Genomic DNA, 15,261 nt, shown 5'->3' with positions numbered 1-15,261 from the left:
ATATTTATCCGTAGTAGCCTACGGTTCGTTGCTCACCTTGGCTGAGTTCTGGGAGGTACATTTGAATGATCCACCGGGGATCGCCGCACGCTGCAAAGGTTCTGGAGACGAGATGCTCCTCCAGGAGAAGAGATTATATTAACAACTATTAATACAGCAATACAAACCGAAAAACAACACTCCATCTCCATCGTGGTCAGGAGTTTTGGGAAAATGCAAAGCACCTGGAAATAAATCAACAAATGAAACATAATGAGAAACAACTCTTCTACTACAGCTATTGTTAAACCTTCACTGTCCCTGAAGCTCTTACGTCAAACAGGCACCTCTGCTTGTCCAAAGACATCTGCCCACTTAGATTAAACATCTCAAAAGCTGCCGGCTGCTGAAGGAGCAGCAGAGAACCACCACCCAAGCTGCCCTGGAGCAGAATGAGCTCCCTGCCCGGGGACCGGGGCTCAAATACCCAGGGCTCCGCCCACCCCTTCCCACAAACCCCTGCGAAAGGGGCGGGGTCATTCACCCCAGACCCCCTCACCACCCTTACCAAATTACCTGGAATCTCCCTGAAAATGGCAGCGCCTGCACTTTATTGCTGCTATTGCAGCTACAATGAGATTGAGTATGGATTTCAACTTCGTTTTTCTAGGGAGCAAATAGAAAGTGAAATACCACCACCAGCACTCCAGCATCTTCATTGTAGTCAGGAATTTCAGGAAAATGCAAAGGACGTGGAATTGCATCAACAAATGAAAATTAATGACAAACAACCTTTCTACTACAACTGCTACTGAACCTTTGCTGCTCCTGAAGCTCTTACATCAAACAGACACCTCCGCTTGTCTAAAGACATCTACCCACTTAGATTAAACATCTCAAAAGCTGCTGAAGGAGCAGCAGAGAACCACCACTGAAGAGGCTCTGGAGCAGAATGAGCTCCCTGCCCGGGGACCGGGGCTCAAATACCCAGGGCTCCGCCCACCCCTTCCCACAAACCCCTGGGAAAGGGGCAGGGTCATTCACCCCAGACCCCCTCACCACCCTTACCAAATTACCTGGAACCTCCCTGAAAATGACAGCGCCTGCACTTTATTGCTGCTATTGCAGCTACAATGAGACCGAGTATGGATCTCAACTTAGTTTTTCTAGGGAGCAGATAGAAAGTGAAATACCACCACCAGCACTCCAGCATCTTCATTGTAGTCAGGAATTTCAAGAAAATGCAAAGGACCTGGAATTGAATCAACAAATGAAAAATAATGACAAACAACCTTTCTACTACAACTGCTACTTAACCTTTGCTGCTCCTGAAGCTCTTACGTCAAACAGACACCTCCGCTTGTCCAAAGACATCTACCCACTTAGATTAAACATCTCAAAAGCTGCTGAAGGAGCAGCAGAGAACCACCACTGAAGAGGCTCTGGAGCAGAATGAGCTCCCTGCCCGGGGACCGGGGCTCAAATACCCAGGGCTCCGCCCACCCCTTCCCACAAACCCCTGGGAAAGGGGCGGGGTCATTCACCCCAGACCCCCTCACCACCCTTACCAAATTACCTGGAATCTCCCTGAAAATGACAACGCCTGCACTTTATTGCTGCTATTGCAGCTACAATGAGACCGAGTATGGATCTCAACTTAGATTTTCTAGGGAGCAAATAGAAAGTGAAATACCACCACCAGCACTCCAGCATCTTCATTGTAGTCAGGAATTTCAGGAAAATGCAAAGGACCTGGAATTGAATCAACAAATGAAAAATAATAACAAACAACCTTTCTACTACAACTGCTACTGAACCTTTGCTGCTCCTGAAGCTCTTATGTCAAACAGACACCTCCGCTTGTCCAAAGACATCTACCCACTTAGATTAAACAGCTCAAAAGCTGCTGAAGGAGCAGCAGAGAACCACCACCCAAGAGGCTCTGGAGCAGAATGAGCTCCCTGCCCGGGGACCGGGGCTCAAATACCCAGGGCTCCGCCCACCCCTTCCCACAAACCCCTGGGAAAGGGGCGGGGTCATTCACCCCAGACCCCCTCACCACCCTTACCAAATTACCTGGAATCTCCCTGAAAATGACAGCACCTGCACTTTATTGCTGCTATTGCAGCTACAATGAGACCGAGTATGGATCTCAACTTAGTTTTTCTAGGGAGCAGATAGAAAGTGAAATACAACTGCCAGCACTCCATCTCCATTGTAGTCAGGAATTTTCGGAAAATGCAAAGCAGCTGGAACCGAATCAATGAATGAAACATAATGACAAACAACCTTTCTACTACAGCTGCTACTGAACCTTGGCTGCTCCTGGAGCTCGTACCTCGAACAGACACCTCCGCTTCTGCAAAGACGTCTGCCCATGTAGATTAAACGGCTCAAAAGCTGCCGAGGGGAGGGGTCGATCGTCCCAGGCCCCGCCCACCACCCTTATAAAATCACCTGGACCCTAACTATAAATGACAGCACCTGTGGGAGATTTAAGGGATGTTCTTAAGGTTGTTGTGCGGATGGGTTTCTGTTAGGTAGAGATTTATTTCTGACCTAGACAAAGCGACTCCGAGGCCGGCGCAAAGGCTGAAAAACACCACCTGTTACGAGGGTGAGGTAATTCTATAATAACGAGACCCGAACGTGGACGATATCCGATCAGCCGACGCGTGTTTGGAACGTGGACGCTTATCGGGAAATAACTGCTTATACAAGGAGGCTTGTCTCCACAATAAATGGCTTCGCTTGAACTCGTGTTGAGTTGCGTGGAGTCCGTGAGTTTGCGCCCTCGCGAGCGGAGACCCCGACGTGATCCCTAAGGAGAATTTACGGAAGGCTTGCGACCGCTGCGGGGAGCGAGCCCCAGCTGGAACGGCTCGGCTGGACCGGGACCGGGACGCGGGCTGCGGGCTGCGTGACTCCCGATTGACGGCTACGGAGCGACAGAGGAGGGATGAAGGATCCGATGTCGTCGCAACGGACGCCCAAAGAGGAGCGAGAGGAGATGGGGCAGAATATTTTTAAAGAAGAAGAAGAAATACTGGGGGGTTCTCCCGCATATTCTCTCTAAGAGAGGGGTGAAGTATGAGGAGAGTAACCTCAAAACACTGTTCATTTGGTGCAGAGGCAGTGGGTTTCCTGCTGAACTGTTAGGAGTTTTTCAAATAGAGACCTGGGAAAAAGTGGGAACTGTGTTGTGGAAGGCGATTAGTCGCAGTGAAAAATATATTCTCGGCCTTCTAACCACCTGTAAACTGGTAATTACTACGGTGAAGCAATTAAAACCTGGAAAGACTGTTATGAGCATTAGTGACTCAAAACTTTAACTTGAACTTTGGGATGATAGCTAAAATCCTAACCCTAAACCCTAACCCGGTGTGAAGTGGCCGGGGGGGAGGTGTGTTTACCTCATTTGCATATTTAATGAGGTAGTTTTCATAATCGGGTTTAATTTCCATAATCAGGGTCTCATTTGTTTCGTGTGTGTTTGGCTGTTTATTGTTTGAGTATTTCCTAGGGGTACGGCAATGTCATGTAATGGATTGGAACGTGTAATTTAGTTTTTTCTTCTTTTTCCACACAAAATACCTGCAAGTCTGGTGCAGCAGTAGGGCTGTGGAAGCTCTAGGGGAGGACTGGAATTATTAATTAATTAATCAATTAGTTAATAATTAATTAAATGAATAATTCCAGTCCTTCACCATCACAATCGCACAGCAGTGAACTCGTAAGAGCAAAGCAGCCGTCTGACAGACGCGCTCAGAACCAGGCGAGGCTGGGGTCACACAAACGGACTCGCATTGTGGTAACATCACTTTATTTATTGCCCCCCCCCCCACCCCCGTGCTTTAAGGTGGGTTGCGCGGGAGTGGGCGGAGTCTTCAGAGGCACCGACGAATCAGCTGAGAGCGATGGTCACCTGCGGGAGGAGCTCGGCCAGGCGGGCGCAGCGATCGGGGGCGGCGGCCAAGGGCGTGTCGGCCAATCGGATGCGGCGCAGCTGGGGGCAGGCGGCCAATGGGGTGAGGGCGGAGGCGTCGCCAATCGCTAAGGTCAGAGTCAAAGGGAAGAACCAATCAGAGCCTGACCCCAGCACCCCCAGTTCACCACAGTTCACCCCAGTTCACCCCAGTTCTCTTTGATCCGGTCGCACTGATCCCCATTGACCCCCACTGACCCCTCAGTGCCTCCCAGTCCCTCCAGTGTCCCCTTGGTTCTCACGGTTTCCATGGAGATCCAGTTCCTCCAGGTGGGGGAGGGGTGGGAAACCCTGCAGAGTTGTGACCTCGTTGAGTGACAAGTCCAGAACCTGCAGGGGAGGGGCAGCCGGATGCTTGGGTCCCTCCTGAACTCCTAGGTCCCCTCAGAACTCCTGGGTTATCCCCTCAGAACTCCTGGGTCCCCTCAGAACTCCTGGGTCCCCCCCTGAACTCCTGGGTCCTTTGGGGCACTCCTGGGTCCTTTGGGGCACTCCTGGGTGGTCCCCTCCTCATCTCTTGGGTCCCCCTCCTCATCTCTTGGGTCCCCCTCCTCATCTCTTGGGTCCCTCCCGAACTCTTGGGTCCTTTGGGGCACTCCTGGGTCCCCTCCTGAACTCTGGATCCTTTAAGGCACTCATGGGTCCCCTCCTGAACTCCTGGGGGGGTCCCCTCCTGAACTCCTGGGGGGGTCCCCTCCTGAACTCCTGGGGGGATCCCCTCCTGAACTCCTGGATCCCTCCTGAACTCTTAGGTCCCCTCTTGAAATCTTGGGTCCTTTGGGGCACTCCTGGGTCCTTTGGGGCACTCCTGGGTCCCCTCCTGAACTCCTGGGTCCCCTCCTGAACTCTTGGGTCCTTTGGGGCACTCCTGGGTCCCCCCCTGAACTCCTGGGTCCCCCCCTGAACTCCTGGGTCCTTTGGGGCACTGCTGGGTGCCCTCCTGAACTCCTGAGTCCCCTCAGAACTCCTGGGTCCGCTCCTAAACTCCTGGGTGGGTCCCCCCCTGAACTCTTGGGTCCCCCCCTGAACTCTTGGGTGCTTTGGGGCACTCCTGGGTCCCCCCTGAACTCCTGGGTCCCCTCCTGAACTCTTTGGTCCCCTTCTAAGCTCTCAGGTCTCGCCCTGAACTCCTGGGTCCCTCCTGAACTCCTGGGTGGGTCCCCCCCTTAACTCTTGGGTGCTTTGGGGCACTCCTGGGTCCCCTCCTGAACTCTTGGGTCCCCTCCTGAACTCTTGGGTCCCCTCCTGAACTCTTGGGTCCTTTGGAGCATTCCTGGGTCCCCTCAGAACTCCTGGGTTCCCCCCTGAACTCTTGGGTCCCTCTTGAACTCTTGGATCCCCTCCTGAATTCCTGGGTCCCCCCCTGAACTCCTGGCTCTTGTCTTGAACTCTTGGGTCCCCTTCTAAGCTCTCGGGTCCCCCCTGAACTCTTGGGTCCCCTCCTGAACTCCTGAGTCCCCTCAGAACTCCTGTGTTCCCCCCTGAACTCCGGGGTCCTTTGGGGCACTCCTGGGTCCCCTCCTGAACTCTTGGGTCCCTTGGGGCACTCCTGGGTCCCTCCTGAACTCTGGGTCCTTTGGGGCACTCCTGGGTCCCGCCCTGAACTCTTGGGTCCCCTTCTAAGCTCTTGGGTCCACTCCCGAACTCCTGGGTCCCCTCAGAACTCCTGGGTGGGTCCCCTCCCGAACTCCTGGGTGGGTCCCCTCTTGAACTCTTGCGTCCCTCTTGAACTCTTGGGTGCTTTGGGGCACTCCTGGGTCCCTCTTGAACTCTTGGGTGCTTTGGGGCACTCCTGAGTCCCCACGGAACTCCTGGCTCCCCTCCTGAACTCTTGGGTCCCCTTCTAAGCTCTCAGGTCCCCTCCTGAACTCCTGGGTCCCCTCCTGAACTCCTGGGTCCCCTCCTGAACTCTTGGGTCCCCTCCTGAACCCCTGGCTGGGTCCCCTCCTGAACTCTTGGGTCCCTCCTGAACTCTTGGGTGGTTTGGGGCACTCCTGGGTCCCCTCAGAACTCCTGGGTGGGTCCCTCCTGAACTCCTTGGTGGGTCCCTCCTGAACTCCTGGCTCCTGTCCTGAACTCTTGGGTCCCCTTCTAAGCTCTCGGCTCCCCCCTGAACTCTTGGGTCCCCTCCTGAACTCCTGGGTCCTTTGGGGCACTGCTGGGTCCCTCCTGAACTCTTTGGTCCCCCCTGAGCTCTTGGGGGCCCCCCTGAACTCCTGGGTCCCCTCCTGAACTCGTGGGTTACTCCCTGAACTCCTGGGTCCTTTGAGGCACTCCTGGGTCCCTCCTGAAATCCTGGGTCCCCCCTCCTGAACTCCTGGGTCCCCTCCCGAATTCCTGGGTCCCTCCCGAACTCCTGGGTCCTTTGGGGCACTGCTGGGTCCCCTCAGAACTCTCGGGTCCCCTCCTGAACTCCTGAGTCCCCTCAGAACTCCTGGGTCCGCTCCTAAACTCCTGGGTGGGTCCCCCCCTGAACTCTTGGGTCCCTCTTGAACTCTTGGATCCCCTCCTGAACTCCTGTGTTCCCCCCTGAACTCCTGGGTCCTTTGGGGCACTGCTGGGTCCCCCCCTGAAGTCTTGGGTCCCTCCTGAACTCTTGGGTGCTTTGGGGCACTCCTGGGTCCACCCTGAACTCCTGGCTCCCCTCCTGAACTCTTGGGTCCCCTTCTAAGCTCTCAGGTCTGGCCCTGAACTCCTGGGTCCCTCCTGAACTCCTGGGTGGGTCCCCCCCTGAACTCTTGCGTCCCCCCCTGAACTCTTGGGTCCTTTGGAGCACTCCTGGGTTCCCTCTTGAACTCTTGGGTCCCTCTTGAACTCTTGGGTCCCCTCCTGAATTCCTGGGTCCCCCCTGAACTCCTGGCTCCCCTTCTGAACTCTTGGGTCCCCTTCTAAGCTCTCAGGTCCCCCCTGAACTCTTGGGTCCCCTCCTGAACTCCTGAGTCCCCTCAGAACTCCTGTGTTCCCCCCTGAACTCCCGGGTCCTTTGGGGCACTGCTGGGTCCCCTCCTGAACTCCTAGGTCTCCCCCCTGAACTCCTGGGGGGTCCCCTCCAGAACCCTTAGGTCCCCTCTTGAACTCTTGGGTCCTTTGGGGCACTCTTGGGTCCCCTCAGAACTCCTGGGTTCCCCCCTGAACTCCTGGGTCCTTTGGGGCACTCCTGGGTCCTTTGGGGCACTCTTGGGTCCCCTCCTGAACTCCAGGGTCCCTCCTGAACTCCTGGGTCCTTTGGGGCACTGCTGGGTCCCCTCAGAACTCTCAGGTCCCCTCCTGAACTCCTGAGTCCCCTCAGAACTCCTGGGTCCCCTCCTAAACTCCTGGGTGGGTCCCCCCCTGAACTCTTAGGTCCCCCCCTGAACTCTTGGGTCCCTCCTGAACTCTTGGGTGCTTTGGGGCACTCCTGGGTCCCCCCTGAACTCCTGGCTCCCCTCCTGAACTCTTTGGTCCCCTTCTAAGCTCTCAGGTCTGGCCCTGAACTCCTGGGTCCCTTCTGAACTCCTGGGTGGGTCCCCTCCTGAACTCTTGGGTCCCCTCCTGAACTCTTGGGTCCTTTGGAGCACTCTTGGGTCCCCCCTGAACTCTTGGGTCCCCCCTGAACTCTTGGGTCCCCCCTGAACTCTTGGGTCCCCCCTGAACTCTTGGGTCCCCCCTGAACTCTTGGGTCCCCGTTGAACTCTTGGGTCCCTCTTGAACTCCTGGGGCCCCTCCTGAACTCCTGGGTCCCCTCCTGAACTATTGGGTCCCCTCCTGAACTCTTGGGTCCTTTGGGGCACTCCTGGGTCCCCTCAGAACTCCTGGGTCCTTTTGGGCACTGCTGGGTCCCCTCCTGAACTCCTGGGTGGGTCCCCTCCTGAACTCCTGGGTGGGTCCCCTCCTGAACTCCTGGGTCCTTTGGGGCACTCCTGGGTCCCCTCCTGAACTCTTTGGTCCCCCCCTGAACTCCTGGGTCCCCTCCTGAACTCCTGGGTCCCCTCAGAACTCCTGTGTTCCCCCCTGAACTCCCGCGTCCTTTGGGGCACTGCTGGGTCCCCTCCTGAACTCTTGGGTCCCTTGGGGCACTCCTGGGTCCCCCCCGAACTCCTGGGTCCCCCCCCTGAACTCCTGGGTCCCTCCTGAACTCTGGATCCGTTGGGGCACTCCTGGGTCCCGCCGTGAACTCTTGGGTCCCCTCCTGAACTCTTGGGTCCCCTCCTGAACTCTTGGGTCCCCTCCTGAACTCTTGGGTCCCCTCCTGAACTCTTGGGTCCCTCCTGAACTCCTGGGTCCCTCCTGAACTCTTGGGTGCTTTGGGGCACTCCTGGGTCCCCCTGGAACTCCTGGTTCCCCTCCTGAACTCCTGGGTGGGTCCCTCCTCATCTCTTGGGTCCCCCTCCTCATCTCTTGGGTCCCCCTCCTCATCTCTTGGGTCCCCCTCCTCATCTCTTGGGTCCCCTCCTGAACTCTTGGGTCCCCCTCCTCATCTCTTGGGTCCCCCTCCTCATCTCTTTGGTCCCCTCCTGAACTCCTTGATCCTTTGGGGCACTCCTGGGTCCCTCCTGAACTCTTGGGTCCTTCCCGAACTCCTGGATCCTTTGGGGCACTCCTGGGTCCCTCCTGAACTCTTGGGTCCCTCCCGAACTCCTGGATCCTTTGGGGCACTCCTTGGTCCCGCCCTGAACTCCTGGGTCCCCTCCTGAACTCTGGATCCTTTAAGGTACTCCTGGGTCCCCCCCTGAACTCCTAGGTCTCCCCCCTGAACTCCTGGGGGGTCCCCTCCAGAACCCTTAGGTCCCCTCTTGAACTCTTGGGTCCTTTGGGGCACTCTTGGGTCCCCTCAGAACTCCTGGGTTCCCCCCTGAACTCCTGGGTCCTTTGGGGCACTCCTGGGTCCTTTGGGGCACTCTTGGGTCCCCTCCTGAACTCCAGGGTCCCTCCTGAACTCCTGGGTCCTTTGGGGCACTGCTGGGTCCCCTCAGAACTCTCAGGTCCCCTCCTGAACTCCTGAGTCCCCTCAGAACTCCTGGGTCCGCTCCTAAACTCCTGGGTGGGTCCCCCCCTGAACTCTTGGGTCCCCCCCTGAACTCTTGGGTCCCTCCTGAACTCTTGGGTGCTTTGGGGCACTCCTGGGTCCCCCCTGAACTCCTGGCTCCCCTCCTGAACTCTTTGGTCCCCTTCTAAGCTCTCAGGTCTGGCCCTGAACTCCTGGGTCCCTCCTGAACTCCTGGGTGGGTCCCCTCCTGAACTCTTGGGTCCCCTCCTGAACTCTTGGGTCCCCTCCTGAACTCTTGGGTCCTTTGGAGCACTCTTGGGTCCCCCCTGAACTCTTGGGTCCCCTCAGAACTCTTGGGTCCCCCTTGAACTCCTGGGTCCCCTCCTGAACTATTGGGTCCCCTCCTGAACTATTGGGTCCCCTCCTGAACTCTTGGGTCCTTTGGGGCACTCCTGGGTCCCCTCAGAACTCCTGGGTTCCCCCATGAACTCCTGGGTCCTTTGGGGCACTCCTGGGTCCCCTCCTGAACTCCTGGGTCCCTCGTGAACTCCTGGCTCCCGTCCTGAACTCTTGGGTCCCCTTCTAAGCTCTCAGGTCGCCCCTGAACTATTGGGTCCCCTCCTGAACTCCTGGGTCCCCTCAGAACTCCTGTGTTCCCCCCTGAACTCCCGGGTCCTTTGGGGCACTGCTGGGTCCCCTCCTGAACTCTTGGGTCCCTTGGGGCACTCCTGGGTCCCCCCCCCGAACTCCTGGGTCCCCCCCCTGAACTCCTGGGTCCCTCCTGAACTCTGGATCCGTTGGGGCACTCCTGGGTCCCGCCGTGAACTCCTGGGTCCCGCCCTGAACTCTTGGGTCCCCTTCTAAGCTCTTGGGTCCCCTCCTGAACTCTTGGGTCCCCTCCTGAACTCTTGGGTCCCCTCCTGAACTCTTGGGTCCCCTCCTGAACTCTTGGGTCCCTCCTGAACTCTTGGGTCCCTCCTGAACTCTTGGGTGCTTTGGGGCACTCCTGGGTCCCCCTGGAACTCCTGGCTCGCCTCCTGAACTCTTGGGTCCCCTTCTAAGCTCTCAGGTCCCACCCTGAACTCCAGGGTCCCGCCTGAACTCCTGGGTGGGTCCCCTCCTGAACTCTTGGGTCCCCTCCTGAACTCTTGGGTCCCTCCGGAACTCTTGGGTCCTTTGGGGCACTCCTGGGTCCCCCCCTGAACTCCTGGGCCCCCCCTGAACTCCTGGCTGGGTCCCCCCCTGAACTCCTGGCTGGGTCCCCCCCTGAACTCTTGGGTCCCCTCCTGAACTCTTGGGTCCCTCCGGAACTCTTGGGTCCTTTGGGGCACTCCTGGGTCCCCCCCTGAACTCCTGGGTTCCCCCCTGAACTCTTGGGTCCCTCTTGAACTCTTGGATCCCCTCCTGAACTCCTGGGTGGGTGCCCTCCTGAATTCCTGGGTCCCCCCCTGAACTCATGGCTCTTGTCTTGAACTCTTGGGTCCCCTTCTAAGCTGTCGGGTCCCCCCTGAACTCCTGGGTCCCCTCCTGAACTCCTGGGTCCCCTCCTGAACTCCTGGGTCCCCCCTGAACTCTTGGGTCCCCTCCTGAACTCCTGAGTCGCCTCAGAACTCGTGGGTTACTCCCTGAACTCCCGGGTCCTTTGGGGCACTGCTGGGTCCCCTCCTGAACTCTTGGGTCCCTCCTGAACTCTTGGGTCCCTCCTGAACTCTTGGGTCCCTCCTGAACTCTTGGGTGCTTTGGGGCACTCCGGGGTCCCCCTGGAACTCCTGGCTCGCCTCCTGAACTCTTGGGTCTTCTTCTAAGCTCTCAGGTCCCACCCTGAACTCCAGGGTCCCGCCTGAACTCCTGGGTGGGTCCCCTCCTGAACTCTTGGGTCCCCTCCTGAACTCTTGGGTCCCCTCCTGAACTCTTGGGTCCCCTCCGGAACTCTTGGGTCCCTCCGGAACTCTTGGGTCCTTTGGGGCACTCCTGGGTCCCCCCCTGAACTCCTGGGTCCCCCCCTGAACTCCTGGCTGGGTCCCCCCCTGAACTCCTGGCTGGGTCCCCCCCTGAACTCCTGGCTGGGTCCCCCCCTGAACTCTTGGCTCCCTCCGGAACTCTTGGGTCCTTTGGGGCACTCCTGGGTCCCCCCCTGAACTCCTGGGTTCCCCCCTGAACTCTTGGGTCCCTCTTGAACTCTTGGATCCCCTCCTGAACTCCTGGGTGGGTCCCCTCCTGAATTCCTGGGTCCCCCCCTGAACTCCTGGCTCTTGTCTTGAACTCTTCGGTCCCCTTCTAAGCTGTCGGGTCCCCCCCTGAACTCTTGGGTCCCCTCCTGAACTCCTGGGTCCCCTCAGAACTCCTGGGTCCCCTCCTGAACTTCTGGGTCCCCCCTGAACTCTTGGGTCCCCTCCTGAACTCCTGAGTCGCCTCAGAACTCGTGGGTTACTCCCTGAACTCCCGGGTCCTTTGGGGCACTGCTGGGTCCCCTCCTGAACTCTTGGGTCCCCTCCTGAACTCTTGGGTCCCCTCCTGAACTCTTGGGTCCCTCCTGAACTCTTGGGTCCCTCCTGAACTCTTGGGTGCTTTGGGGCACTCCTGGGTCCCCCTGGAACTCCTGGCTCCCCTCCTGAACTCCTGGGTGGGTCCCTCCTCATCTCTTGGGTCCCCCTCCTCATCTCTTGGGTCCCCCTCCTCATCTCTTGGGTCCCCCTCCTCATCTCTTGGGTCCCCCTCCTCATCTCTTTGGTCCCCTCCTGAACTCCTGGATCCTTTGGGGCACTCCTGGGTCCCTCCTGAACTCTTGGGTCCCTCCCGAACTCCTGGATCCTTTGGGGCACTCCTTGGTCCCGCCCTGAACTCCTGGGTCCCCTCCTGAACTCTGGATCCTTTAAGGTACTCCTGGGTCCCCCCCTGAACTCCTAGGTCTCCCCCCTGAACTCCTGGGGGGGTCCCCTCCAGAACCCTTAGGTCCCCTCTTGAACTCTTGGGTCCTTTGGGGCACTCTTGGGTCCCCTCAGAACTCCTGGGTTCCCCCCTGAACTCCTGGGTCCTTTGGGGCACTCCTGGGTCCTTTGGGGCACTCTTGGGTCCCCTCCTGAACTCCTGGGTCCTTTGGGGCACTGCTAGGTCCCCTCAGAACTCTCAGGTCCCCTCCTGAACTCCTGAGTCCCCTCAGAACTCCTGGGTCCCCTCCTAAACTCCTGGGTGGGTCCCCCCCTGAACTCTTGGGTCCCCCCCTGAACTCTTGGGTCCCCCCCTGAACTCTTGGGTCCCCGCCTGAACTCTTGGGTCCCTCCTGAACTCTTGGGTGCTTTGGGGCACTCCTGGGTCCCCCCTAAACTCCTGGCTCCCCTCCTGAACCCTTTGGTCCCCTTCTAAGCTCTCAGGTCTGGCCCTGAACTCCTGGGTCCCTCCTGAACTCCTGGGTGGGTCCCCTCCTGAACTCTTGGGTCCCTTGGAGCACTCTTGGGTCCCCCCTGAACTCTTGGGTCCCCCCTGAACTCTTGGGTCCCCCCTGAACTCTTGGGTCCCCCCTGAACTCTTGGGTCCCCCTTGAACTCCTGGGTCCCCTCCTGAACTCCTGGGTCCCCTCCTGAACTCTTGGGTCCTTTGGGGCACTCCTGGGTCCCCTCAGAACTCCTGGGTTCCCCCATGAACTCCTGGGTCCTTTGGGGCACTCCTGGGTCCCCTCCTGAACTCCTGGGTCCCCTCCTGAACTCCTGGGTCCCTCCTGAACTCCTGGGTCCCTCCTGAACTCCTGGCTCCCGTCCTGAACTCTTGGGTCCCCTCCTGAACTCCTGGGTCCCCTCAGAACTCCTGTGTTCCCCCCTGAACTCCCGGGTCCTTTGGGGCACTGCTGGGTCCCCTCCTGAACTCTTGGGTCCCTTGGGGCACTCCTGGGTCCCCCCCGAACTCCTGGGTCCCCCCCCTGAACTCCTGGGTCCCTCCTGAACTCTGGATCCGTTGGGGCACTCCTGGGTCCCGCCGTGAACTCCTGGGTCCCGCCCTGAACTCTTGGGTCCCCTTCTAAGCTCTCGGGTCCCCTCCTGAACTCTTGGGTCCCCTCCTGAACTCTTGGGTCCCCTCCTGAACTCTTGGGTCCCTCCTGAACTCTTGGGTCCCTCCTGAACTCTTGGGTGCTTTGGGGCACTCCTGGGTCCCCCTGGAACTCCTGGCTCGCCTCCTGAACTCTTGGGTCCCCTTCTAAGCTCTCAGGTCCCACCCTGAACTCCAGGGTCCGGCCTGAACTCCTGGGTGGGTCCCCTCCTGAACTCTTGGGTCCCCTCCTGAACTCTTGGGTCCCTCCGGAACTCTTGGGTCCTTTGGGGCACTCCTGGGTCCCCCCCTGAACTCCTGGCTGGGTCCCCCCCTGAACTCCTGGCTGGGTCCCCCCCTGAACTCTTGGGTCCCCTCCTGAACTCTTGGGTCCCTCTGGAACTCTTGGGTCCTTTGGGGCACTCCTGGGTTCCCCCCTGAACTCCTGGCTGGGTCCCCCCCTGAACTCCTGGCTCCCGTCCTGAACTCTTGGGTCCCCTTCTAAGCTCTCGGCTCCCCCCTGAACTCCTGAGTCCCCTCAGAACTCCTGGGTCCCGCCCTGAACTCGTGGGTTACTCCCTGAACTCCTGGGTTCCCCCCTGAACTCCTGGGTCCTTTGGGGCACTGCTGGGTCCCTCCTGAACTGCTGGGTCCCTCTTGAACACTTGGGTCCCCTCCCGAATTCCTGGGTCCCTCCCGAACTCCTGGGTCCTTTGGGGCACTGCTGGGTCCTTCCTGAAGTCTGGATCCTTTGGGGCTCTCCAGGGTCCCCTCCTGAACTCCTGGGTGCCCCCTGATCTCCTGGGTCCTTTGGGGCACTCTTGGGTCCCTCCCGTACTCTTGGGTCCGTCCCGAACGCCTGGGTCCCCTCCTGAACTCTTGGGTCCCTTGGGGCACTCCTGGGTCCCCTCAGAACTCCTGGGTCCCCCCCTGAACTCCTGGGTCCTTTGGGGCACTCCTGGGTCCCTCCTGAACTCATTGGTCCTCTCCTGAACTCCTGGGTCCCCTCCTGAACTATTGGGTCCCCTCCTGAACTATTGGGTCCTTTGGGGCACTCCTGGGTCCCCTCAGAACTCCTGGGTTCCCCCATGAATGCCTGGGTCCTTTGGGGCACTCCTGGGTCCCCTCCTGAACTCCTGGGTCCCCTCCTGAACTCTTGGGTCCCTCCTGAACTCTTGGGTCCTTTGGGGCACTCCTGGGTCCCCTCAGTACTCCTGGGTTCCCCCCTGAACTCTTGGGTCCCTCTTGAACTCTTGGATCCCCTCCTGAACTCCTGGGTGGGTGCCCTCCTGAATTCCTGGGTCCCCCCCTGAACTCCTGGCTCTTGTCTTGAACTCTTGGGTCCCCTTCTAAGCTCTCGGGTCCCTCCTGAACTCCTGGGTCCCCTCCTGAACTCCTGGGTCCCCTCAGAACTCCTGGGTCCCCTCAGAACTCCTGGGTCCCCTCCTGAACTCCTGGGTCCCCCCTGAACTCTTGGGTCCCCTCCTGAACTCCTGAGTCGCCTCAGAACTCGTGGGTTACTCCCTGAACTCCCGGGTCCTTTGGGGCACTGCTGGGTCCCCTCCTGAACTCTTGGGTCCCTCCTGAACTCTTGGGTCCCTCCTGAACTCTTGGGTGCTTTGGGGCACTCCTGGGTCCCCCTGGAACTCCTGGCTCCCCTCCTGAACTCCTGGGTGGGTCCCTCCTCATCTCTTGGGTCCCCCTCCTCATCTCTTGGGTCCCCCTCCTCATCTCTTGGGTCCCCTCCTGAACTCTTGGGTCCCCCTCCTCATCTCTTTGGTCCCCCTCCTCATCTCTTTGGTCCCCTCCTGAACTCCTGGATCCTTTGGGGCACTCCTGGGTCCCTCCTGAACTCTTGGGTCCCTCCCGAAATCCTGGATCCTTTGGGGCACTCCTTGGTCCCGCCCTGAACTCCTGGGTCCCCTCCTGAACTCTGGATCCTTTAAGGTACTCCTGGGTCCCTCCCTGAACTCCTAGGTCTTTCCCCTGAACTCCTGGGGGGGTCCCCTCCAGAACCCTTAGGTCCCCTCTTGAACTCTTGGGTCCTTTGGGGCACTCTTGGGTCCCCTCAGAACTCCTGGGTTCCCCCCTGAACTCCTGGGTCCTTTGGGGCACTCCTGGGTCCTTTGGGGCACTCTTGGGTCCCCTCCTGAACTCCTGGGTCCTTTGGGGCACTGCTGGGTCCCCTCAGAACTCTCAGGTCCCCTCCTGAACTCCTGAGTCCCCTCAGAACTCCTGGGTCCCCTCCTAAACTCCTGGGTGGGTCCCCCCCTGAACTCTTGGGTCCCCCCCTGAACTCTTGGGTCCCCCC

At 58.9% G+C, this 15,261-nt stretch overlaps 1 long non-coding RNA gene across 1 annotated transcript; it reads right to left on the bottom strand.

The window, feature by feature from the left end:
• Window positions 1-3,785: 3,785 nt before the first annotated feature.
• On the bottom strand, window positions 3,786-4,333 carry LOC139825792 (uncharacterized). The gene is made up of 2 exons (XR_011735991.1): window positions 4,207-4,333; window positions 3,786-4,032 (listed from the first exon to the last, which is right to left on the bottom strand). It is a non-coding gene; the product is annotated as an uncharacterized lncRNA (long non-coding RNA).
• Window positions 4,334-15,261: the final 10,928 nt, after the last annotated feature.

The sequence above is a fragment of the Patagioenas fasciata genome, chromosome 28 (assembly GCF_037038585.1).
Source record: "Patagioenas fasciata isolate bPatFas1 chromosome 28, bPatFas1.hap1, whole genome shotgun sequence".
In the NCBI taxonomy this organism is placed as follows: domain Eukaryota; kingdom Metazoa; phylum Chordata; class Aves; order Columbiformes; family Columbidae; genus Patagioenas; species Patagioenas fasciata.
This window is presented reverse-complemented; position numbering and strand designations above follow the sequence as displayed.